General features: G+C 38.8%; 1 protein-coding gene across 1 annotated transcript in view; it reads right to left on the bottom strand.

The window, feature by feature from the left end:
- The window catches only part of PUDP (pseudouridine 5'-phosphatase), a 73,667-nt gene that overhangs the window by 1,876 nt on the left and 45,619 nt on the right, over positions 1-26,172 (bottom strand). The gene's annotated exons all lie outside the window — the stretch shown is intronic.

Raw genomic sequence — 26,172 nt, 5'->3', positions numbered from 1 at the left:
AGTGCTTTAATACCTTTATAAGCAATTCAACTCTTCAAGACTAACTCTGCGACCTGCAAAATGACAAAGCAGCAGTGCTTTCACTTATTAGGCATGTCATTTCTTACACACACAAGATGAGGGAGAATACACTACCTAGGTCAGTATTAGGACTTTGAGTGATGGGAGGGTAAGACAGTCAGTTGTTCGAAGAGTGCTACTGAATTCATGCTCTATTTGCTCAATTCTTCCAAAGCAATGTTGAGGAAGAAAATTAGCAATTATATTGGAAGGCTACTTCTAAAGGAGAGGCAGTTTAGTCAGGTAAAAGTTCCATGTCTTACAATAGCAACAATAATTCAAGATTACAGTTTGGAAGCAAGGTTGTTAAAAATAATCACTACATTATTTATGAGAATTTTGCAATTTAACATCAGAATATTGAATAATGAATGTATAAAATATCATCTAGTCTGAACTTTTCTATATTAAAGGATAATGCTTCTGGAGTTCATTCCAGGATCTATATAATGAAGCATCTCTTCCTGACATTACTGACTCTTGAGTTTGAATTTTTGGTCATGGACAATCCAAAGCAATCTTTGGCATTCAACCATCTGAAAACTTCTGACCCACACTGACACTTCTGCAGTTCAGACTGCATTTACTATCAATAGTAGCACTGCTACTACTACTAATACCAAAATTACGACCACATGTTATTTTAACAAAGATGCTGGGATGGTCAGGTACAATTTTTTCCACATTCTTCAGACAGTACAACTCTGCCTTATCACAGATTTTTCTCTTGTGCATTAAGCCCTTCACAGTCTTTACTGATCTACCAAATACCCAGGATGGATTTTCTAACGCTGTTCTTCACAACACAATAGACTTGGCAACTAATACTGAATGGGTAATACTAGTGATCTGCTAAACTTAAGTTTTAAATTCTGACTGAATCCAGATACGACATACTGGGAGATCATACAACAGCATACTGCATCTATTAGGCTCCCTAACACACTAGGGAGTATTAGGGATGCATAACATTTGTTAGGCTGTGCTTTAAGAGAACCAAGTTACAACCTGCAAAAACTTTATTATGTTCAAAGAAAACATTTTTGCAAGATGTATTGAATGTCTGCACTATGTCTATCAATCTATCAGAGACTGGAAGAGTAAGAGGGAATAATGAAGCCTTTCCTTCTGCTTTCTTTTCTTTTTAATATATTGATTCTTGCCCATCAGCATGTCAGCAACCACTTGGAATCTGCCAAAGAAAGTAAGGGGTGCTTTCTATAGCTCACATAATAAGTAAAACTTAATTAATGATTTATAGTGATCCAACAGAATCACAGAAATCTTTTGTGCTCATTTCCTTCATACAGTCACTGAATTCCAGTTTGAACAATGTGATATCTTCAAATATTGATCATTATCACTATTAGTAACTACAAATATGTAACCAGCTGATCCTGCAAAGCTTGGAACAATTGCTACTAGAACAGAAGCACGGTTCTGCCTATAGGTTTTGTTCTTAAGAATATTTTAGTTTGTGACTCTAAACATTCTAAGGACAATAAATGAAAACCTGACAGGTTTTGCCTTTTCTAAAATAAGCTTAAATGTGGCACAGAACAGCATTATCCGGACCTTTCAGAAACCTTTTTAATCCAATCCATACAAAGAAATGTACTTCACTGCTCTGCCTTGAAAGACCTAATTGACTTCCATGATGTCAATAAACTTACTGTACAAGAAGAGCCAATGATTATGGAAGGCAATATGCATAATAAAAAGCTTAACTAATTCCCCGGAACTACAAGCAATTAAAACTCTTAATTACCAAAGAAGCCAGGCAAAAGACTCATAATTACAGTGGCTTTAATGTTACAGGTAATGAGTGTACTAGGTCTTTCTCCAGTATTTCTTGCTACTGGCACTTATTGTCAACAGCAACATTTTAAATGGATGATGAAAGGTTTACAGAGGTTCACATACGAAACGGATTTATTAACTTTGCTTGCACAGAGATGTTATAAACTGTTCACTGTCCTGGTCCACCCACACACTAAATTTAGAGACATTAAAGCAGCCAAGTTCTTCCCCATTGTGCATAAGTATTGCAATATCAGCATCACTCCAACTGAGAGAGACAGATGAGATTTATACAGACTTCGGCTGAGATGCTGGCTGCTTCTCTGAATTATTTCTGAAACTTGTGTTACTGATCAATACTACTGCTATGAGATCTTTCAAAAGGTCATACCAATATAGGACAGTTTTCACTTTGGAATGAACTAGGTGCTTAAAAAAGTAAAGTAGCAAAGCATACTGATTTGTTTTTCACCCTATGAACCTAGAAAAATTAATCACTTAACCAAAGGAAGAAATAATAAAATTACTGCAGCACCTCAATACTACATCTCCTTACAGGAAATTTAAGAATGTAAGAAAGAAGAGTTAGTTAGGCCCTTAGTATATACAGAAGGCCCTCTCCAACCCATATACTGTAAAAGACTCAATGGAATATTTATGTAACTAACAGGGATATACATACATGTTACTGCAATTAGTGATAACCAAAGAGTCTGGAAACTTAAAAGGTTAAAATCAGTTTTGAAATTGAGATTTTGAAAAACCTGTGAACATATAAGCATGGGAGTGCTTACTGAATATCCTTTACCATATATGATACTATCAGCTCTAAAACAGAATGAAGAATGAAAAAAAAAAAAAGGCGTAATTTATACACGTAAAACTTGTCTTCACATTAAACACTACCATCTATTGTTCTATAAAAAAAGAATGGAAATTTCCATCATCTTTAAAATGGGTAAATATAGCCTCAAATTCTTTCACACTGTATTAGAAAAATCTTCCATTTGCTGGTTCTGGTCTGGTCTGGTTAGGCCCTTAATCTCAGTGAAAACATTTGCAGACATGGGGACTACTAAACTACTCATTTTAGCACTCTTGTCTCTAAACCAGCGTACTACAAGTATTGAGTATTTCATTCCCTTTGATAAAAAGAGTGAGAAGGAACTGAGTATTTGTTAATTTCTTCTTTTCTTCTTTTAATATATTATAATTTTTACACTGTATTCCCCATATGCTTCATTGGAAACAGCTACGTATTTAATGAGAAAATATTAGAGTTTTCATTTTTTTACTGTTATCACTATGACATTTACATTGTGGTCTGTTCAAACTCAAGTCAACATGGTTAAGTCTTTCACTGGGCAAAATATACTTAAAAAAACCCTTCAGTCCTATTGAGTCTTACAAAGAACTAACAACTCCTCCTCCCCCCCCCCCCAAATCAAATGGCATTCTGGGGTCACAAGTAGTTAAAAAACAAATAATAATAATAATAATAATTAATTTTATTCTTCCCTCCTGATCAATGAAAGCACAAAGGGAAAACAGTGGAATTTTAAGGTTTCAAATCACAGTTTCAAAAAGGGCTGGTAAGACTCAGCAAGGTTATCCTTATGTTCTTTCTCCCCTGAACAGGATCAGACTCTGTTTGCGCTTGATGAGAAGAGACAGTAGAGGATTACTGTATTTCCTATCCTCAAATGACACAGAAGCATTCGGTGTCAGAAAGTGACATATTATGTTTGGGCCTTCTTATGGATTGCATATTACACTTCTGTAACATTTTTATTTATTATTGTTTTTTCTCCATGATCAAATTAACTGGTCAAAAGTGTGACATTATTTGTAAAATTTGCACTCTGGAAACATTTGGTAACCTTATACATCAATTTATGTATACATGCACAGTGCAGTCTTCTATAAACATTTTAAGACTAACTCAAAGTCCATCATATCACTAAAAAAATCCCCACTGACTTTAATCAGTGGATAGTGAGCCACAAAACAGGCTGCAAGAAGAAATCTACCAAGTAAAGGCAGCTCATGTTGATTTCAGAAAAATGTTGTTCATCTCTGCCAACCAGAAGGCAGTCAGACCTTTCATTTCTACAGGTAACTTGTTGACTGCTCTCTTCCAAAAATATTTTTACTCTCCTTGTTGTGAAAACCTAGCTTATACTCTGTGCTCATATTTCAAACTAAACAGTATCCAAGAAATACATTATCGGTCTGGAAGACATTGCCACTATGGGTTTTGTTTTGCTCAAAAACTTTCATCTCTTTTTTCTCACTGACTCAATTTTTTTTTTCAGATTTTTAAAATAATTCCATTACTGACCAACTGTCTTACTAGTGTGAGTGACTCAAGAACTTTCAAGAACTATAAGATAATTCAGAATACAACACAAACACAACCATATCTCTTACAAAATACTGAGATGCTGAAAAGATGCTACTCATCACTTACGGGAGGAGGTGGAAATTCACAAAAGGAGAGAGGAAACCAACATGTCATAACAGATACTGGGCTACTTTTTAGGCAACTTGTGCCTTCTTTTTTCCAATGCTTTGATACACAAAGTATCGAGGAACAGGGGGAAATGTATTTCTGCGTGACCTATTTACCACCAGAGTTACTTAAACATTACTGAATAAATGCATTTTAAGCAGCTACAGTATTTGCAATTTTGGCCTCCCACTGTGTTAACTCTCTGAAGAATTAACAAAGAAACAATAATGAAATAAGTTGATTAACATCTCTCTGGACATACACTCTTTCCAAAAATAGTTGAGAAAAGTCTCAGCAGCAATAATGAACTACGCTTGATTTTATTTTAAGGATGTGTGCCAATTTGACTAGCCAAGGATAACAAAATCATATTAAATATGCCGTTTAAGACAGTTACGCAGCTTAGAGGCCCACATCTTAGTTCCATTAAAGAAAATAAGGACTAAATCAAGATGTTTTTAAGTGTTATAAGAAATGAACAAACAAGCTGGAAACTTCTAATAAATTGAATTAAGCATCAGAGTATCCAGAATAGTAACTACCACTCACCATTCTTTATGATTCAATGACTCATATTATGAACCATTTGGAAATTAAACACGTATATGCTTTTTAATTCAGATTTTTCTTAACTTGCTACGAGTACGTTGCAGAGCAGTACACGAATCAAATTGATTACCAGGAGTCTTATAAGATAACAATCATTAGAGTAATAAAAAGAAAAAAAAAAGGAAAAAAAATGAAGTGTGTTACATCTGCACATAATTAGATCACTCTGCATTTCCAGCATAAATGCCACTTTACATTTCAGCCCATACCATCAGTTACCCTCCCACAGACCCGTTCACAGGATGTTATCTTAAGGTGGGCCAGAAGGAGTAAAACAGTTTGGATGGGGAAGAAGGGCAGAAATTTCAAATTTCTCGCTTGTTTTCAAGACCCGATCAAGTGAAAGAAAGTGCTTCTGCAAGTGACAGTCAGACCCAGACACAGCGGCTCTGTGAGGCAGGGAGAAGGTCACATTTACATGCGGGGTTACTCTGATCATTCCGGATGGCTGGAGCACTCTTTTCACAGAGGACTGTGTGTTTAGAGGACAGCACACTGGGAACTTTGTATGGCAACTCGTGTTACAGGCCTCAAGGAATTCCCAGGCGCTTCTGAAACAGTGTTCAATTATCCTGGCAGCAGAAATCTAACTCTATCAACTGGAGCGTGGATTAGCCATAGAAGAGTATTGTTCTTTTACAGAGAACACAAGGCAAATACTCAAGATGTTCTCTACTGAGGTTACTCATACTGTGTTAACACGCTAGGGTTTTATGCCACTTATCTTTAAAAGTGGCCTAAATTCTGTGCAATGAAACAGTTAATTTGTGCTGCCTTGTCTTCCACACGGAAGTATCTTTACTAAAACCACTGACTTTCTTGACATATAATACACAACACATTTAAGTAACTGCAGCTTGCATGCAGGGTTCAGTACGGAAGGATAATTTAAACTGGAAGGATCCCTGAAGGCCATTTAGAAACACTCCTATCCAATGCACATCCAGCCAGAGCAGGCTGTTCAGGGCCTTAACCAGGTGAGCTCTGAGTATCTGCAAGGATGCAGATTCCACATAGCTCCTAGGCAACCTGTTCCCATATTTCACCACCCTTATGGTGAAAATGTTTTTTCAAGCATCTAGCAGGAGTTTCCTGTGTTCCAGCTTGTGCCTGTTGTGTACTGTATTATTACACTGCACCTTGGAAGAAAGCTGGTCCCACCTCACAAGCAAACACATCAGAGATACAAACTAGGTACATCCAAAGGAGGAGCTCTTCTCCTGAATCCATACTCAAACTGAAACTGGAAGTAGGTAGAAGTACTTCCTGAGTAAATACAATGACCTTTTTGCCATAGGGAATGACTACAGTTGCAGGTGCAGCATGGCAGGATGATGATGGCAAGTACCCTGCCTATTTTGTGTAGCTGGACATCACCACTTGCCTAAGCATGTGTTTAGGCAAGTGCATCACCAACTCAGCAAGTGCTGCAGAAGGCAGCTGATTCTCACGGAACAATCAATTTTTTTCAAGCAGCATAACATTTTCAAAACAGTGTCCTTTTTTTCCATAATATCTTCTTGACCAGTGTTATCTTACTACACAGAAAGGCCAGCCCACATACTGAAATGTATCTTAATCTGATCTAACCAACACCTTAATTATTGTATAATCCTTGCCAGAAGTGTTAATAACAAACCACATATGCTTCAGACATGAAGTCATTTCCTAATTTCCTTAGTGAAGAATGAAAGTGTGAGAAGAGGTATTCACATTTAAACAGGTTTTCATTAGGAGTGAAAAAAAGTAATGGAAAAGGTCTTTTTTTTGTATTCAGTACAAGTTTCTCATTGAACCATACATGACACAGTGTCACCAGTCTGGAGTGACTTGGTGAGATATAGCTATGTTACACTTTTAACTTTTCATGATCTGAAAGAAAAGTGGTTTTTCTTCAAACAGCTGAAAGTTCTCTTTTAGAGAATATTTAAGATTAATAGCATGAAAGTCCAAGCACAAAGCCACAAACTAGCACCTTTAAGTAAATCAAACAAAACACTAAAAAACATTCTGATTATGATCTTCTATACATTTCAACTACAGGAAAGAAATATGAATATTAAAAAAGGCAATTCGCTGTTTTCAATATAGATTTTCTAAGAAGTTGTTTAGGCAACAAAGTATACAAGTAAGTTGGGAAAAGTATTAACTTCTAATTTGGCAAATTTGGGTAAAATCCTGAACTGAATTTTAAATACCTCTTAGAAACTGGCTTTTGTAATTAAAAAAAAAAAAGAAAAAGAAAAAGAAAAACAAGCCATTTTTATAATACTGCTTGGAAAAATAATTTAATAGCACTGACTTCACAAAAAAAAAAAAAAAACAACCAAAAACAAGAGAATGAAAGCAGCAAATTAAAAGGTAGTTTTACTGCAGTACAAACCAAACCCAAGAACAACTCCTAAAATTCTTAAAAAATGTAGTATCTTGGAGTCACCTTGTTAAGAGTGCTGGAACAGCCAAAGAAGAATAAAGTTAAGATAATCAGCACTAGGAAGAACCACTAGAATGTGAAATAACATTTACCTATTTAAAATACTGCATGGAAACACTTTTTTTTTTCCTTTTTTAAATGCACTGATGACCCACAGTTATCAAGTTGTGCCTATTTTTCTATTAGACCAGCTCTACAAGAAAAGAGAAGGCTACTAGTCACCTCACTGAAAGGCTCAGTTCTTATTTTGACTCAAGCATGTTTACAGGCAGAATAAAAGGTCATTTTCAGTGAAAGGAATAAGGGTTGTAAGATGTAAGTGACTATTTCGGAGTAAATAATGGACAAAAATAGAAAAATGTTCAGAGCCAGGCTGGAAGCGGTTCTGGGCAACCTGATCAAAGACAAAGATGTCCCTGCTTATTGCAGAGGGGTTAGACAAGATGACCTTTGAAGGTTCCTTCCAACCCAAAATATTCTGTGATTCCATTTAACTCTGTGTATGTATGCGTGTATATAAATAGATGGTATACATACGGTATCTATGCAAATAGTCTCCTTTCCTGTAGTTTAGGCCTTACTCAGCTTAATATATATTGAAATATGAACTAACTCAGCTATGATTGAGCACTGGATTAGTAACTAACACAGCACATGGGATTAAGGGTACCCTTAGCAAGTTTGCCAACAACACCAAGCTGTGAGGTACGATCAACATGCTGGAGAGAAGGGATGTCATCAAGAGGGACCTTGACAGTCTAGATAGGTGGGCCAGTGCGAACCTCATGAAGTTCAACAAGGCCAAGTGGAAGAAGCAAAACATGAGCCTGCAGTATGCACCTGCAGCCCAGAAAGCCAACCGTGTATTGGGCTACATCAAAAGATGCATGACTAGCAGGTCAAGGGAGGTGATTCTCTCCCTCTGCTCCACTTTCATGAGACCCCACCTGCAGTACTGTGTCCAGCTCTGGGGCCCCAAACACAAAAGAAACATGGACCTGCTCGAGCAAGTCCAGAAGAGGGCCATTAAAACGATCAGAGGGCTGGAGCACCTCTACTATGGAGACAGGGTGAGAGAGCTGAGCTTTTTCAGTCTGGACAAGGCTCCCAAGAAACCTTGTAACACTCTTTCACTGCCTAAGCAGGGGCCTACAATAAATCTGGAGAGAAACTTTTTACAAAATCTTGTAGTGACAAGGCGGAATGGCTTTAAGCTGAAAGAGGAGAGTTTTAGATTTGATAGCAGGAAAAAAAGTCTTCAGTATGAGGGAGGTGAGACACTGGAACAGGCTACCAAGAGAAGTAGAATTTTCTGTAACAGTGGCTTAACATTAACACTAGTTTGGGAATACCGGCCATGGTATCAGCAACTACTAACTGTACCTGTCACACAGCTTCTGACATGAGTAACTTCTTTTAGGTACTCAGTTCTTCAAAGAAACAAGTTTATCATTATCTGAGTTCTCATCAGCTTCGTCTTAATATCATTTTTATTTAAAAAAAACCTCTCATCTGTATATTTCAATCAGAAATAATGTCCAGATGTCAACAGGGTATAAAGCTGACAGATGGCAAACTAATGTAAATGGAAAACTACCACCTATCTGCCTGTAAATTGATCTCTCATGGGCAAAGTCCTTAAAACACTGCAACAGGCCATATGCTTAAGTGACAACTACTTGCTCATTGTCCTGGTTTGAGCAGCAGCAGTCAGTTTTCTCCTTCTTAGGAGCTAGTAAAGTGCTGTGTTTTGATTTTTTGGCCTGGGAACAGTACTGATAAAGCCGATGTTTTCAGTTGCTGCTCGAATGTTTGGTCTGGCCAAGGACTTTCTGAGCCTCATGCTCTGCCAGGGAGGAGGGGAGGCTGGGAGGAAGCAGAGACAGGACACCTGACCCAAACTAGCCAAAGAGGTATTCTATACCACAGCACGTCATGCCCAGGATGTAACTTGGAGTTACCCCAGAAGGGGTAGAGGGACTGCAGGGTTGGAGGAGGTATCGGTCGGTGCTTGGCTGGGGGGAGTGGGGTGAGTTATTGGTCGGCTGGTGTTGAGGTGTTGTATTCTTTCCTCTTGTTATTTCCTTTAGCACTATTATTATTGGTGGTAGCAGCAGTGATTTGTGTTATACCTTAGTTACTAAACTGTTCTTATCTCAACCCGTGAGAGTTGCATTCTTTTCGATTCTCCTCTCCGTCCCTCCAGGAGCAGGGGGAGGGCAAGAAGTGGGGAGAGTGAGTGGACGAGGTTTGTGGTTGGGTTTAAACCACGACACTCATCCAATGCAATAATGATTTCATATTAAAAGTAAGAATCACTACTCACAAAATGAATCCACAGATCTGAATTATCCTACATTTGCTGACCTTCAACAGTTTGCTTGAGTCTTTGGAAGAGATAAGAGCTGGTTTCCAATTTAAAGTGTCCATTCCTCCACGACTGTTTGGAATTTTTACTCTGAACCTGATGTCATGTTTCTGGGCTGATGCATTATGAATTACAGATGCCTATACCTAATATACATACACACAAAGAAAATGAGCAAATGCTACATAATTCTCATACGTACTCAGAGAATCATGGGATCCCAGGATGACTGAGGTTGGAAGGAACCTCTAGAGGTCATCTCGTCTACCCGCCTGCTCAAGCAGGGCCACCTACAGCCAGTTGCCCAGTACTATGTCTAGACAGTGCTTTAGCACCTCCAACAAGGGAAAATCTACCTCCTCCTTGGGCAACCTGTGCTAGTGCTCAGTCACCCTCATGGCAAAAAAATGTTTGTTGATGCTCAGAGGGAGATGTTCCTGTGTTTCAGTCTGTGTCCACTGCCTCTGATTCTGCCACTTGGCACTACTGCCAAGAGCCTGGCTCCTCCCTTCTTTGCATCTTCCCTTCAACTATCTATTTACATTAATAAGAATATTCTGCCTTAAGCCTTCTGTTCTCCAAGATAAGGAATTCCAGCTCGCTCAGCCTTTCCTCACAGGAGAGATGCTCCAGCCCCTTCATCAGCTCTGTGGCCCTTTGCTGGACTCCCTCCAATAGCTCCATTTGTTTCTCATACTGCAGAGCCCAGAACTAGGCACAGTACTCCAGGCATAACCTCACCAGTGCTGAGTAGAAGGGCTGGATCACCTCCCTCAACCTGCTAGCAACACTCCCCCATAATCAGCTGCCTTTGCCACAATGGCACATCGCTGGCTCATGGTCAACTTGGCATGGTCATCATGGTCACAAAGATGATCAGAAGTCTGAAGTACCTCTCCGATGAAGACTGAAAGAGTTCATTGTGGAGAAAAGAAGACTCAGGAGAGACCTTCAAGCAGCCTTCCAGCTCCTAAAGGGGCCTACAAGAAATCTGGAGAGGGACTTTTTACAAGGGGCTTTGTAGGGATAAGACAAAGGGTAATGGCTTTAAACTGACAGAGGGTAGATTTAAATTTGACATTAAGAAATAATTCTTTATTGTGGGGATGGTGAGACACTGGCACAATTTGCCCAGAGAAGCTGTAGCTGCCCCGTCCCTGGCAGTGTTCAAGGCTAGGCTGGATGGGGCTGTGAGCAACCTGGTCTAACGGAAAGTGCCCCTGGCCATGGCAGAGAGGTTGGAACTAGACAATCTTTAAGGTCCCTTCCAACCCAAACTATATGATTCTATGAACTTGGTGTCCACTGGCCATGTTTCGTGTTTTTTTGTTTTTGCTTTTGCTTTTTTTTGTCTTTTTTTTTCCTCCTGAAAATGAAATCAATTTGCTTTTCTTTCCTGTTCAAAAGTGTACAGCCTTGCTCACTGGTGCAAAGGTAGATGGCACTATAATGGAACTTCTAAATGACAAACGTGCAGAATATACAGCAAAACATATTCCTAAGTGACCAATAGAGAACCTATGATAATAGAAAATGTTCTATTAAAAAGTCTCAGTCACCCCAATACTGATGCAAACACATTTCTTCACAGTTAAGCCAAAGGCAAATTGCCTTCTCTACAAATCCTTTCAGTCAACCTACAAAAAAAAGCAGCTGAATTAATGTGTTTATAACACATACTTATTTGAGGAAAAGACTAAATCATCTCAGCCTAAGCACAGGACACCTCTATTTTCTTCTTTTTAATATCAAATTATATGTGTTTATCTATTAGTATGACTACCATGGCATAGTGCAAACAGTGATTTTGCAGTGCTCTAACCATCATAACACAACCTGAAAGAAAACACCTCTACTAAAGCAACATGATCAGTTCAGAAAGAGACACTGACACAGGAATTGCCAAGAATCTGGATAAACTGACAGGGAGCTGAGAGCTATGAGCAGCATTTTGCTGATAACTTGGAAGCTTCAGCTCCCAGACAGTATATAAGGATTCCCTGGGGAAACCAGACTGCAGCAGGTATGTCAAGGTGACAAACTATCACTGCCACACAATCCACTGAAAGATATGTTCTGGCTACCAGGTAAAATATGATGTGACTAGAAAAAAAAGGAGGACAGGCTGTCAGGCAAGAAGCAAAGAAGCAAAAGAGATTCTCAGACACTGTGATTCAGTATACAGGAAATATATCAAGTAATTTCTCCTTTTTTTTTTCTGATTAGAAGTTGTAGTGTTTTCTCTCCATTATATTTAAAAACTTTGGTAATTGATTTCAACTGCTTCTAGTGAGATACAGGTAAGATTCATTACTGATCAGAGAAAATTTATAAATCAGATGGCAAATATGTCTAAAGAATGAGGACTGAAATTTCTCATCCATAGATAAAGATTGTCTTGGGGATGTATGTTCTGTGTTTGCAGGTCTTGAAAGTGTAGCTAAACACGTATTCCTCAACAGTTTTAAAGTTTTATTCTTAGCAAGGAAAATAATGTCAGAAAAGACACAGAAATTTCTTTCTTCAATGGCCCTCCATCTGCAGATAAAACACTCCAAGACTTTCAAAGCCATAGACTACAGTTTCCTCACTGAGAAGTAAAACAGCAATTTAACAAGTAGCTCTATGGAATATCACGAGATTATGGTTAAAAACAGAAAGAAACAATTAATGCATCTAGAACTGCTGTTGTCACAATCTCTACCAGGTCAACCTTTAACTTTGCTGTTAAAAGGAAGAAAATCTTACAAAATCAAGTGACAATTGTTATTTTGAGCTTTTTCAGATTACCAGCATCTTGCATCTAAATGGAGAGCAAAGATGTTGCTCATGACACTCTGAATGCTTTTCTCAACCAGGTTTTCTTCTGCTTGGCAGTGCCAGTGCTGCCAGCTGAGGTTCTTCACTCCCACATGCTCTCCTACTTTCCTATCAACTAAAAAAGTTTTTCTCTCTACTTTGGGTGCCTTCCTAACTACCCTCTTTGGAGAAAAGGAGCACAGCTTAAAAACTGTCTACAGTTTTTAATTAACAAAATCTTTCCTTCCAAATCTTCTGTGACTATGAAGCATCACATTACTAATCACAGAATTGTTAGGGTTGCAAGAGACCTCTGGGGATCATCTAGTTCAAACCAAGGCAGAGCCACCTACAGCAGATTACACAGGAATGCGTCCAGGTGGGCTTTGACTTTAGTAAGTCCAAACAGCGTCCACGAAGCACTAGCAGTTAAAATTGCCAACTCTCTTTCTACAGGAGAGATCTATACATCTTCATATCTAGAAAGACATATATATATATATATATACATACAAACATACACACATGCCAGTTTATGTAATAGATGTGCTGGTCTTTGCACACAGGAAGCATAGCAGGAGCAACAAGGGTAGGTGGGGGAGCCTGAATCACACCCTGCCTGGCTGCTTCCAGGCCCAGCACAGCAGCCGTCAGCTATTACAAACTGATCCCTATGATGCTGGATGGTCCAGGAGGTGCAGGGGAACCCAGCAACCCTGAGAGGCAATGGAAGCTCATAACCCAGCCACTCCTGATGCCACAGGAGCCCCCAGGGAGCCCTGAAGCTGGGCCAGATCCACTTGGATGTGCCAGCAGGAGAGGCTCCACACATCAGGGCACCCCATGCGAATGAGGACAGAAGTGGCTGGTGTGATGTGAGCAGGGGCCATCAGTCCACTTGCCCAGCTGTGCCTGCATGAGCCTGTCCTGTCTCCTCTATTTCTGACGGTTTTCCTGGGCAAAGGCTTACTAGAGTGCATGCACACCTGTGTGGAGGTCTCAGTGTCAGCCCTGCTGTGGGACCAGGGGTCCCACGTGCCCACAGTGCAGCACCTGCAATGCGGTTGGATGTGAAGTGAACATGTGAGTGCTAATGAAGAGCATGCTGTACTTGCTGGAAAGTAGGTGAAGTGGCCTGGGAGCCAGGTGTGTCTCTACTGGTGATAGCACAGACAGCACTGGCTTTTGCAGGGACAGAATAGGCAAAGGTTAGCTCTGGCCAGCTGCTGCAGAGATAGCGGTGCCTGCGGCAGTCTGAGAAACCTATCGGTGTGTGCATGAGAGACTCGCTGTGGGACATGACGGGTGCAAAAGCATTCAGGACCATTTGGATAGGCTGTGTCTACGTCACCCATTGCATGGGCATCAATGAGAGAAGAGGAAGGAAAAGGATCTGCACTGAAGGCTAGAATGGGGCTATGGCACTGGTGACTCATGCCTTCAGGTGCCAGTGACTGGGGAGACAGATCCAGGGACAGCTGACTGCCTTAATCCAGCTGCTAAAGGAATCCTCACTGCACCTATACGCATATATTATTTGCACTAATAGACCTTCAACCTGATCAGCCAGAGAGGGGAACAGGATGAGACCACTGGTACACTCTGTGCTTGTGTGAGTGATGAGCATTTCTACTTTGCTGTTCTGTGGGGCTGGCATGTGTACATGCATGTTGTATATGACATGTGTGCTCACATGACTACTGAAAATATGTTTTCAGCCTCACTGCTGGCTGCGTTTGGGATTGTGGAGTTGCAGCACCCTCACTCCTGTTGGGCTCCTGGATTCAACACAAATATATATACACAAGTGAATACATGCAGTATATACAGTTTAAAATATGTATCTGCATATATCTCTATACAGATATATATCGCTATACGTACAGATAAAAAACTGCACACATTTATAAAGCTAACATCAAACGCAGTAAAAAAACGCCAAGAACAGTAACTCAGGAAGGGCTGGGGAGAATAAAGCAGCTTCCATGATACTTTGTCATGACTGAATCAAATCTCCTGGATAACGACGGTCTGGCAGGAACTAAAACTGCTTCAATTCAATGTGAAAGTACCACCAGCAGAGCATAAGCATTGTTTTGGGAATGTACCGATAAACTGAAGTTTGTAGTCTTAAATCATGCATTATCTGAAGTTTCATTGTCATCACATGTTCAATCTAATTCAAACATTTGCAGCGATGCTTTCCCTGTCTGAATGACACTTAATGGGAAAACGCAGTGGGTGAGGTCCTTGCTAAACTTCCTAACAGATTTAATAAAATAAGTAGTAATTCATATCCCACACTTCCATGTGACATTGCCAATACATATTAAAGTATCTACAACATGACTGAATTTATGTATCAGGCACAGTATACTGTACCACTAATATTTGTACCCAGTTTCCTACTGTTTTCTCCAGAGCCTTCCATCCCAGAAATGGTTGCTGAATCTGAAGAAGGCACACAGGAAAACTTACAACAGATTTTTGTTTTTATTCATCCCAGTGTCCTTCTGAATTCTACTAGAAATCGGTTTCTAAACAACTAACAAATAATTTTCCACTTTTAAAATTAATATTACATCAATAGCCAAGCTCTAAATACTTTTATGATATTGCTTCCCAAGCCTTGTATCAAAAGATATCCTAGTCAACTGTTACTGCCGCTGGAATATAGTGTAATTTGTCTTGCATGTCTATGCATGAAAGTGTCAAAACTGATGAGCATAGGTGTAGGTTTGAAAAGGTAGATTTAAGTTCTCTAAAATTCATAAGCTTATTGATACTAACAAAAGCTTATAAAGTCAACAGAAGACTTGGCACTGCACTGTCTGCACCATGAACATGTTTACCTGTTGAAGAACCGTGTCATTTTTAACTTTTTGCCACTTCTGGTGATTTTTGTTTATGCTCACCACAAAACCAAAACATAAGAAAAAAAAAAAAAAAAAAGCAAACTGTGAGAAAGACCCATAAATTAATGCAGCTGCAAATACAATGGGAGCCATGGTCAACTGGAATAGTCCTAAATCCTTTGCTGGTTTGTTTTTGTGAGGCAACACAAGCTTTTAATATCTCTAGTCTTTCAGACCTTTGGCTGAGATTTATTAACCTGTCAAACAAAACAAATTTTACAACTGTAGTTTATTTCAGAACATTCACTGCTTTGTAAACAGAAAATCCAGATTCTCCTTAAACAATTTGTCCCTTTTCTTCCTCTTGAAGCAAGAAGGAAGGCATGGTAGAGAAGGAAATTCTAAGTGAAACAGAAAGAAGTATTCATGAACTTACTTACACAAAGGTACTGTGCATAAAACCCATAAAGTCAGCTATTAAAACAGACCTTTACAGTGACTACCTCTATTGAAAAAAAAACAACAACCAACCAAACAAAAAAAAACCCAATCTTTGGTGCCAGTAACTTATATCAAAGAAAATCAAATATGGTCACAGAAATGAGAAACAGTTTAATTTAAAGGTGGTCATGATACTGAAAGGAGGATGGCCTCTGCCCAGGAGATGATGTGGAACATGCCTCACATTTGAGCAATATGGATAAGAAGGGAAGGGGAAAGCAAGCAGGGCCAGAGTTCAACGTTTATTTTGCGTATTTTGTGCTACGCAACTACCTAGCCATGAGCCAAAACTGAAAGAAGTGTCAGGCTTCTGTATGCTCTTCAAATATTTAAACACAGAACAAAATGACAACTCCAAGGAAATCTACATAATTGTGGAAGGCTATTTGGCTCATAATTTAATAGTATCTGTTGAGCAGAAGCTTGGCTATGAAATTCTCTTACTATTTAGTATTATAATTCTCAAATGCACAAGGATTACATTTGAAAAGTGCACTAGTCATTAAAATTAGGAAAGAAAAAAAACATAAAGATGATGATGAACTTCAAGAAGTCCAGGAGAGAGCCACCAAGATGGCTTCAGTTGTAGCAACTTGCTCTGAGAAGAAATGCTGAAGGAGAGCTTGGCTTCTTCAGCCCAAAGACTTGTGGAGGGCCAAAGAGCTGCTGCCCACTATCTCTGAGGACATTACAGAAGATGAAGGCACCCTCTTAAACAAGGTGCATAGTAAGAACATGAGATGATGGTCCTAAATAGAAATAGGAGAGATTCTGTCCAACTAGATACAAGAAGAGAAGGGGGGTGGAAAGGGTGCAAAACACAACAGGTAACCTTCAGCCAGGAAGAGTTAGAAGTTGAATCTGACAACAGGACAGACTGCCCTGGTCAAGAGCAGGGCATTGCCAGACAAGTGTGTCACGTATTTACACACCTCCAGACCTTTTTATCCCCTTATCCCTCTATTTCCCTGTAAAGATCCTGAACAATTCCAAAATGTTCTTCCCCTGCACTCCATACTGTGTACCATGTCCCAAGTACCATCTCCCCTCAGTCCAAAAAGCGATCCAGCATTGATTCACCTTGATGGGCCTTAAGGCTGGATGATTCACCATGATGACTCTCCTGGGACAGCCCTGGGAGGGCCCAGAGAAGCTGTCCCTCACTCCAATTCCTTAATATGGGTTCTGGGCTGCCTTTGTGACTCTGCTCCTCTGACCTTGTAGAGACAGGTCTCTGAGGGGCTGATGGCTCCTGTGGTGGGCCTGGGAGCAGCCAGGCAGGATTTGGGATCCCCCAACTGCTGTTACCTCTCTGAGCTCTTTCACAGGACTGCAGATGAGCTTTTATCACACAACCCAACAGCTGTATCCTGTGGTGGATCTGCCTTTGGATCAGCCCAATTCTATGCAAGTTTATACATCACATGCTGCTTGATTCCTAACATGCAAGACCAGGAATCCATGTAGTTTCTTTCACAGGTCTTTATAACTAGGGCCTGACATGCCATACACTATGTGAAATATAGATATCAACAGGAGAAAAAGAGATGCTCAAATCAGACATCCTATTTTTTTCTTTCTTTTCAATGCTATTATTCCAGTGTTCAGTCTGATCCTAAAGCAATACAGCACAGCATGTCACAAGTACTATTATGTCTTCATACTGCTGAGTAACTGAAATCCTTATATTAAAATACAGTATTTTGTGATGGAGTTTTTCATCCTTGGACTGACATTGAGCCTGAAGCTCTTACTAGTAATCACTTTACACAAAGCCAGATCACATACTCAACTCAGACAGAGAAGCTAAGAATTCAATTCACAGATTTTTAAAAATGGTGTGAAAGCTGGTGAGACTGAATTGTTCCAGCAAAGAATGGATACATTTCAAAATTTCTGAGACAAACTACACTGGAGGCCTTTTCTGAATAACTGACTTACAGAAAGTTTTATTCATCCTTCATTAGCACTATACAATTAAAACAAATTCAGTTCCCCAAAACATCTGAGAAACAAGAAAGTTATACCACTGAACATTAATAATTTTAAAGAAATTTAAGGTTGTCATGTACTAACACCACAACTGTGAAGAAGAGCTGTAAACAGTAAGATATCAGTAAAACAGTCTTCCACCAGCCTACTCAAAGTCAACCATCATCTTTCAAGCATACATGCTCTTCAACTGATTGTTAAGATGATAAAAACCAACCAACCAAACAAACAAAATCAATTGACAGGAGAGACAGTAATATATTGTCCAAATGCCTTCAAATTGCTAGTTAATGCAAGACAGAAGATGAAATTGTAACATTAGTATTTCTAAAGAGAACCTCTTTGAGACATGCCAAAGCACACACTTGCAGCTGACCCTTCTTTTCCGCTACCTTCATGAGATTTTAAATTTAGACATGCAGCATCCTAAATGTTTGAAGAGTTTTTGCTGTAATGTTAGCCCTGTCACATCATCTACCAATCCTCTTGAGACAGAATGCTTAGTCTCAAAAAAGTAAATGCTTTTACTATTTCAGTATATACATCGTTAACTTACCTACTGTTTCCTCACTCTTCATCTACACTCCCTAAAAAATGCTTCGGAAAGTGCTAAGGACAAATGGGCTACTGCACACTATTAACTCTTCATAATTTATAATGAAGCTATATAGATTACTTAATGCAGTCACAAATTCAAGTTTCCATTTTCACCTTCAAGGCCCTATGTTATCTTACTCAGAATTACTGTATGTCTTGCTTTTATTTCCCTTTTACTCCCTAGACATCTTCTATCCTTTCACTTAATTGCATTCTTTATCTCTTTCTCCCACTTTCAGCTGTATGTCTTATATCATGCTGACCTCTGTGCCTTGTACAATCTCCATGCCTACACTCTTCATCCTTCTTCAGCAGTATCTTTAAAAATGCACTTTTTCAGGAATCATTAGTACATTCTCTTCTTCCTCCCCCTCTTATTGCTGAGCTATTAACTGAAATTTGTCTTACTTAAACTACTTTTGCTCATTTCTGGACCAGGGCAGCAGAGAACAGCTGGAAGAAAATGCAGAGCTGGTTGATTCACTTCTTAATTCTATTAGAAATTACTTCTGTTAACTAACTCTGAGGAAAACTGAGGGACAATACTTACTTGTCATCTAAAATAGGAACTTGGAACCTTATTGACTAAAAAAGCCACAACATTCATTAAATAAATGCCAATCCATGTGTGCACATATGTGGAGTAATTAGTTTCTAAATGCTATGTCTGTACTTATAGTTTAAGTATTTATATACATTTCACAGTGCTCTGAGAGTTATCCAGGGCACATTCTGTGACTATCATCCAGTGTACATGGATGTGATGCTTTTGTTTCCCTCAGGGTTTAATGCAGACTTAAATATGTAGCCATAGGACACAAACATCAGAAAACTCAGCATTCCCAGGTCTAGTAATAGTCATAGCATGGTAGAGTCATAGCACTATCCCTGACTGCAGAACTCCCAGATTCATGAACTTCAAAGACCTGGTCTACACAATGTAACTCTTCATGGAAGTAATCATATGACCACTGCACCACTTATCCCAAAAACTAGAAATATTATCTTCAGAGGAAAACATTAAAATAATTGCAAAAACTTTTTGCTTAAGGAAAAAAAAATCTTCTCAATGAAAATTTTCACCCTGAGAAGTTAAAACCCCACAATTGAAAGCAAAACTTCAAATATATCCTGCCTAAGATACATGATCATTCTTTGTAGAATAAAAGGTTCTGTTGACATTCTCTTGGGATAACCGCATTACTGAAAGAGGAAAGCAGCAAGATAAGTTACATACTATTATGCTTTTTGCCCATGGCACTTTTTTTGAATCAGTAATATCTTGAGTCTGTAACAGCTTTGAAGCTTGGGACAATAGGCTGCAACCTCTTATGTTTCCACTCTTTATTCTGAAGCTGCAGGATGCAATAATTCATCCTGGAGACTGCAACTGAATGGATCACTGTGACCAGGTATCTGCTCAGGAGAAAGAGGACAATTTCCTAATGGAGGAAAACATGTTCTGTAAGAAGAACTGAAATTATTTTCAATAATGGATGAAATCTCCTCAGCTAGTCTTTACCAGTCAGCAAGGCCCTAAGGCTTTGAAGCAATTAAACTACGAAGTTAATGTCAGAACTTAAGGGTTAATGTTAACTTAGCAAAACTGCTTGGTGGGCTTGTTTGAATTTTAACAATGGATAGCAATTTATCTCTTTCTCAGATGGTAACCACAGGAGTAAATAATGGCTTGTTAGGGCAACAGTCCATGAGATGTTGTCTGGAGTTACCCAAACCAGATGAAATTAGGGAAAAGGTAATATGGCAGGGGGAGATTGTGACCAGTAATTCATTGACCATCTACGCCATGTATATCACCTCCTCAAAAGATTAAGGAAGTGAAAATCTGAAAAATTGTAGTGAGCATGCATATTAATCTACATGTTTGTTAGGCAAGTAAGTTTTAGCCAATCATGTGAGAAAATAACAATACATATGTATTAGAAGATATGTTAATTAATACGTTAAGTGTATAAATAACTGTGATTTGAGAAGCACTGGTGTGCTAGCTTTGTGGAATTACCACCTACTACCCATCTCTGCAGACAGGAAATAAATCAATACCTCAACCCTGTGTTTTTACTGGCTTCTTGCACGCTGGGTGAAAGAACTCAGATTTGGGGCAACAAAGTGAAAGAGTTGCTAACATTAAAAACCATTTCTCATTACCATACTACTATTTTAGAAAGTAGTTGTAGATGCATTTTAAAAGAACAGGAATTATTGACTAGTAATCCTTACCTGCACACTTAGTAAAATCTGCTGTTGACTCAAGTTATGTAGGTTAGTTGAGATAAGAAACACCTGTAGGAAACTTGGAGTGACAAGATAGTCTGTCTACTGGCAGTCAAGCATAAAATGAAATAAAATGGTCAAGAAATCTAAGCAATACACATCAGCTGAAAAATAAATAAATTACATGTGCATCTTCTAACATTCAGATTATGTACTGGACATCGCTGTAGACAGGTCAGTGAAAACTCAGAGCTTGGGTGATATTGTATATATTCATAGATAATATATAATGCTGTCTCATCTGGAATACTCTCTACTTTATGATACAGGCATTATTCTATGTTAAAATGCTTTTGAGAGGAAGGGTCTGAAGAAATGAAATAAAAATGCTTATAAGGAAAAAAAAACCCAAAACACCACCACCACCATCCTCCCGCCCCTCAAAAAAATCCCAAACACAGCCCTTTCAGATGGTGAGGGTCTGAACAGACTGTAAAGTGTTTTATTTATGGAGCAAGAAATTAAAAGGGATGTGAGAAGTAGTACTTAAAATACTGAGTGGTAGATCAATTGCTTCTCTTTTTCCTCTCATAGGAAAAAAAAAAAGTTGATATTCAAAGCAGTTAAAAAAGAAATTCAGAACACATACAAAAGATTTACAGAATTTTTTGTCCCAGATAATCATCAGCATCATAAAGAAAACAAATACTGTGAAAAGGTTACTAAAGCCCCTTCACCCCTCTCTTTTTTTGTTGTCGTTGTTCTTGTTGTTCTTGTGGTTAAAAAGAACCTTCAATTACTTGATATGGGGGAAACAGAATTTCAGTGTATAAATTAACCAATTAACCCCCGCTAGCTAAAAGGTGATTATTATTAAAAGCTTCTGGTATTAGCTGTCATCATAAATGGTACCAAATAAAATGGACACTGAATCTGAGCATGAACAGCAACTCCTACATTCAGTACTATTTAGACAAAAATGAAAGGTTTTCTTTGATGGAATAGGAGAACAACATTCCTACCACTGCTTGTAATTGTTTTCTGCTTCAAATCAGAATCACTTCAGTCTTACTGAAGCTTAACTTGAACAATTTCCTTCTTGGCTTTGAAGCATGCTATTATTCTAAGATAAAGAGATGTTGGAACGGAAATGTTAAGCATCCTTTTTTAGTAGATAAAGCTGTCACCTCTTCAGCTCTTGTGTGTGTTACAAGGTCTTTTATCTTTATACCACCAGTCTATCACAATAATAATAATAAAAAAAAAATCTCAAACATTGCTTTATGGAGTACACTCTGTAATCTTCTTGTAAGTGCACTTATTTTGTGATACAGCAGTCAGCCTGAGCAAAATGCTTTGCCCTGTTAGGTTATAAATAATTTGTCAGTGTTAATTGATGGTCCTGTGTGTAGGTTTTCTGCAACTGCGCCAAAACCCATCTCAGAAATTCTTTGCTACACAAAAGAATAAACAGAACCCTACCACAAATACCAGCTCTCTGAAAATTACCTACAACCACATCTCCACAAAGAAGAAGCGACTTACACAACAACAAAAAGTAAACGAACCTTCCCTCCCCCAGTCTTAGTGCATTAAAGCAACACATAGTTGACGTTAGTCTTTCAAAGGGTTCTGGAGAATAATTCACAAAGAACGAACCAAAAAATACTGCTCACAGAGCAAGTTACTTTTTTCAGTCTTCATTCTTTGTCCTTCAATGGTTGAAAAGCATTGCTAAAAGCAGCTCTGGAGTGATTACGAAGGTATCTTGAGATACAGAGAGGATCAGTGCACTAGATTTTTTTGAAGCATGATTTATTTATGCTTGCTTTAACCCAAAAAACATTAAAAACATTTTGTGTGTGTGAAAATTCTTGTTAATTAAAATCTAATTAGTCAGTGACTGCTGTTTGGCATCTCCAAAAAATGCTCAAGGTCTTGAAAGAAAAAAAGATAACTCAGTGAGCAATTTATCATAAAAGAAGGTTTTTTTCCCCTTCTTACCGTGCATAATTAATGTGTGATAATGCCCATAATGAGTTCCCTAAAACAATTAGCAATGCATCTCCAGTGACCTGCTAATCTGAATATAATGCTTTTAGAATTTGAGGTGTACCAGTCTCTTTGTGTTTACACACTCACCTCACGTAGAAGCAAAGAAGACTGCAGAACATAATTTATTATTCTGCATTACATTTCATCAAGTCCCTCAGCAGCTACTTGATACATTATCAAGACAAATGCAAGGGAAAAAAATTATTCCTGCCTCCCCACCCCCAGTAGGGTACTCCAAAGACTAAGAACCAATTATAATACTCCTTTCTTCTTCCAATCAAATACATTGAGTGAAAGCAAACCTTGACCAGGTTATTTTTTGCATGGAATTTCAATGACTTTTTTCAACTCCGTAAGACAAATACATCCATAAATAAACATGCACTGCAGTAACAAGGGCAATGTCTAGAACACTTAAGAGCTAAATTACTTTCAAGCCATGCAACATCTCATTTTTCTTCCACAAATATACAATAAAGACTGCCAGCATGCGGGGGTGCGAGGGAGTGTGCCTCAGAGAAGAGGAAGGAAGAAAATCCACCACGTGAACTGAGAGTATGATAACTGAAAACAACACCTTTATAACTGCTTCCTTCCTTCAACTGTCTTGTAATATAAAATAGTGGCCTATTACAGACTTGGGAAAAAGGTGCATGTGTATAGTAGATCTTCAGAAGTCCTGGATTGTTACATGCAGTGAAGTAGTTCACATTCTTCCCTCTAGAGCAATGCCCATTTGCCCATTAAAGTTAGAAAGCTGAGATTCATAATCACGGCCTTCCTCATCCAGCCTGGAAGCCAAAAATAAGGGCTACATGCTTAAGACTACTGAGAAGCTGAGGAACTTGTAGGACTCAGTCAACAGACTGCCCAGCAGCATACCATGTAAAAAGCACATTCCACTACAGTGCTGTGATCTTTGCATGCCAGGCTATAAGCTTCAAGCACTATTTCAAGATGGAGGTCTTAATACATAAACCACTACATTGTTCAGTACCTACTTAAAACTGCCCAATAGACAATTTAAAGGTATAATTCATTAATAATTTATTCCTTTTAATTTCTCCAGTGTGCATTTGAAATCAACAGCTTTTTCAGGGCAGGGGTCAAGAGGGGAAAGGGAATGAAAAAGTTACACTGTTTATTATTTTGTGGTGCCCCACAGTAGCAAGAATTCAGGAGCTAGGCCAGCAACACATGCTAACTACTCAAAACACAACTTGCCATCTTGACATCTAGAAATAAGTCTTCAGTCACACTGCAGAACAAGAAAAATAAAGGCTTCATGAATTCAGCAAAAAGTTCTGGTTGAGAACCTCATTAGCAAGCAGCTGGTGTACAATATGGTAACTAGGACAGTCCCCAACGAAACCCACAAATTGGAAGACTGAACTCCTCAGGTTGAAGAGTGCTCAAAAAGCTGTTTTACCCATTTTTTGAGGAAGTATTCCACACAGTGGACAAGATAAGGACAATCCTCTCTTGTGACAATCCTCTCTTCAACTGCTTTCAAAAGTCCCAGATTTTAAGATTTTTAAGACCCAGATTGCTGTTATGATCTCTATAGAGCCAATTTTTCTTGACATTTTAGGAACTGGGACTACTTTTGCAATTATGCTTTGCAAAAGATTAACTGCAAGAGATCCTGTTCCTGAGAAACAGACACAAGCTCTTGAGATTGTGCAATTCTGGATGGACACATGGAAGCAAAAACCTAATTTCTCAAAAAGCTATAGTCAGAAAGTGAGGTTCCTACTGAACTTGACACTTCATTTTGGTGAGAAGGCAGACACACAGAGATGTCCTGGTCTCAGCGAAGAGATCTACCCTTTCAGATTTCACTCAACACTTAAAGATACATCTTGCATGAAACAATTAAACTAATCTGGGTACATACAAAAGATGAGACATATTTCATTCACCTCCCAATCACCCCATGTGCAGTAACAATACAATCTGCCACACGTAATCTAAATTCATCGCAGAAATGAACTCTGCTTTTGCTGAAGCATGCTGTGTGAATGCAGGAGCAGCAGTTTCAAGCTCTTGTGGCACTGAACCAGCTGCTCAGCAGCCTCACCACCCCCACGGAGCACCATCCCCATGGCACAGCATACATCTGCCAAGAAGTCTTCTCTGCTCTGTTTGGAAGATGGCCACTGCACAGCACAGGGTCTGAGGCTATGTGAGGAACACTGAGCATAACCTTGCAGACAAGGGACTCCAAAGGGACACCCTGTGTAAGCAGTGAGGAAATTATCTTCAGAAAGAGCCTGACAAGAAACACTCAAAAATCCCAGACCTTCAGTCAGTGTACTAACTGCCTGGCTACACAGGATTTGGCACAAACAAATCAGATTACAAAGGAAGCTCTTTAATGGCTCTTACCCATCAACTGCCTAATTTGAATTAATTTATGAACTGTAATTACACCAATACAGACAACAAAATCAAGTGGCTATCAAAAAAAAAAAAAATTCCAAATTCTACTTTCTACCTCAAAATGCACTAGCAGCTAGAAAGAGCTGCAGAGTAATCCTACGCCCTCTGCATGCAGTAAGCAGCAGCGTATGTGAACAACAGTCCCACTGAATACAGCCTAATGATTTAAAAGTCAGGTATACTATGACCATTATGATTGCAGGTTGCACCACTGGAAAAATCAAATATCTAACAATATGCTAACATAAGTGGTAAAAATTCTGAGCCCAAAGACAACAGAACTTGTGCAAATCAGAAGGGTTTATAACATGAACAGCTGTTTGTAAGAGTGTTTCTACCGAGGAATGGTTGGTAACATAGGCCTATTCAAAGGGCAGACTACAGTCAAGGTTGAAGAGACAGCCATAGGTTTGAATTAAGCTAAAAAAATTCTATGTATTTTTACATTTAATACTTCTGTTATTTCTAAATGTCTGAGGCACTGGAATGGGCTGCCCAGGGAAGTTGTGAATGCTCCATCCCTGGCAGTGTTCAAGGCCAGGTTGGATGAAGCCTTGGGTGGCATGGTTTAGTGGGAGGTGCCCCTGCCTATGGCAGTGGGTTTGGAACTAGATGATCTTAAAGTCCTTTCCAACCCTAACTAATCTATGATTCTATGATTTGTGAATTGTAAATATTCAGAAAAGAATGCAAGTCAATTCATTTATAAAATAGAAAAGGGATAGATTTATGTTGAGTAAAATATATGATTTCAGCAGCAGTGATTCCAATTTACAGTTTAGTACGCTACACAGAATGGCTGTTCACACCTTTGTAATTTCTATACCTTGCTTAAAGTACTCCTAATAAATTCAACCTCCAGGTATGCATGAGGAATAACAGAAACATCATTAATAAAATAACTGCTTATCTG

The sequence above is a fragment of the Lathamus discolor genome, chromosome 4 (assembly GCF_037157495.1).
Source record: "Lathamus discolor isolate bLatDis1 chromosome 4, bLatDis1.hap1, whole genome shotgun sequence".
Taxonomy (NCBI): Eukaryota; Metazoa; Chordata; class Aves; order Psittaciformes; family Psittacidae; genus Lathamus; species Lathamus discolor.
The sequence above is the reverse complement of the archived record's forward strand: the minus strand, read 5'-3'. Positions and strand labels throughout refer to the sequence as shown.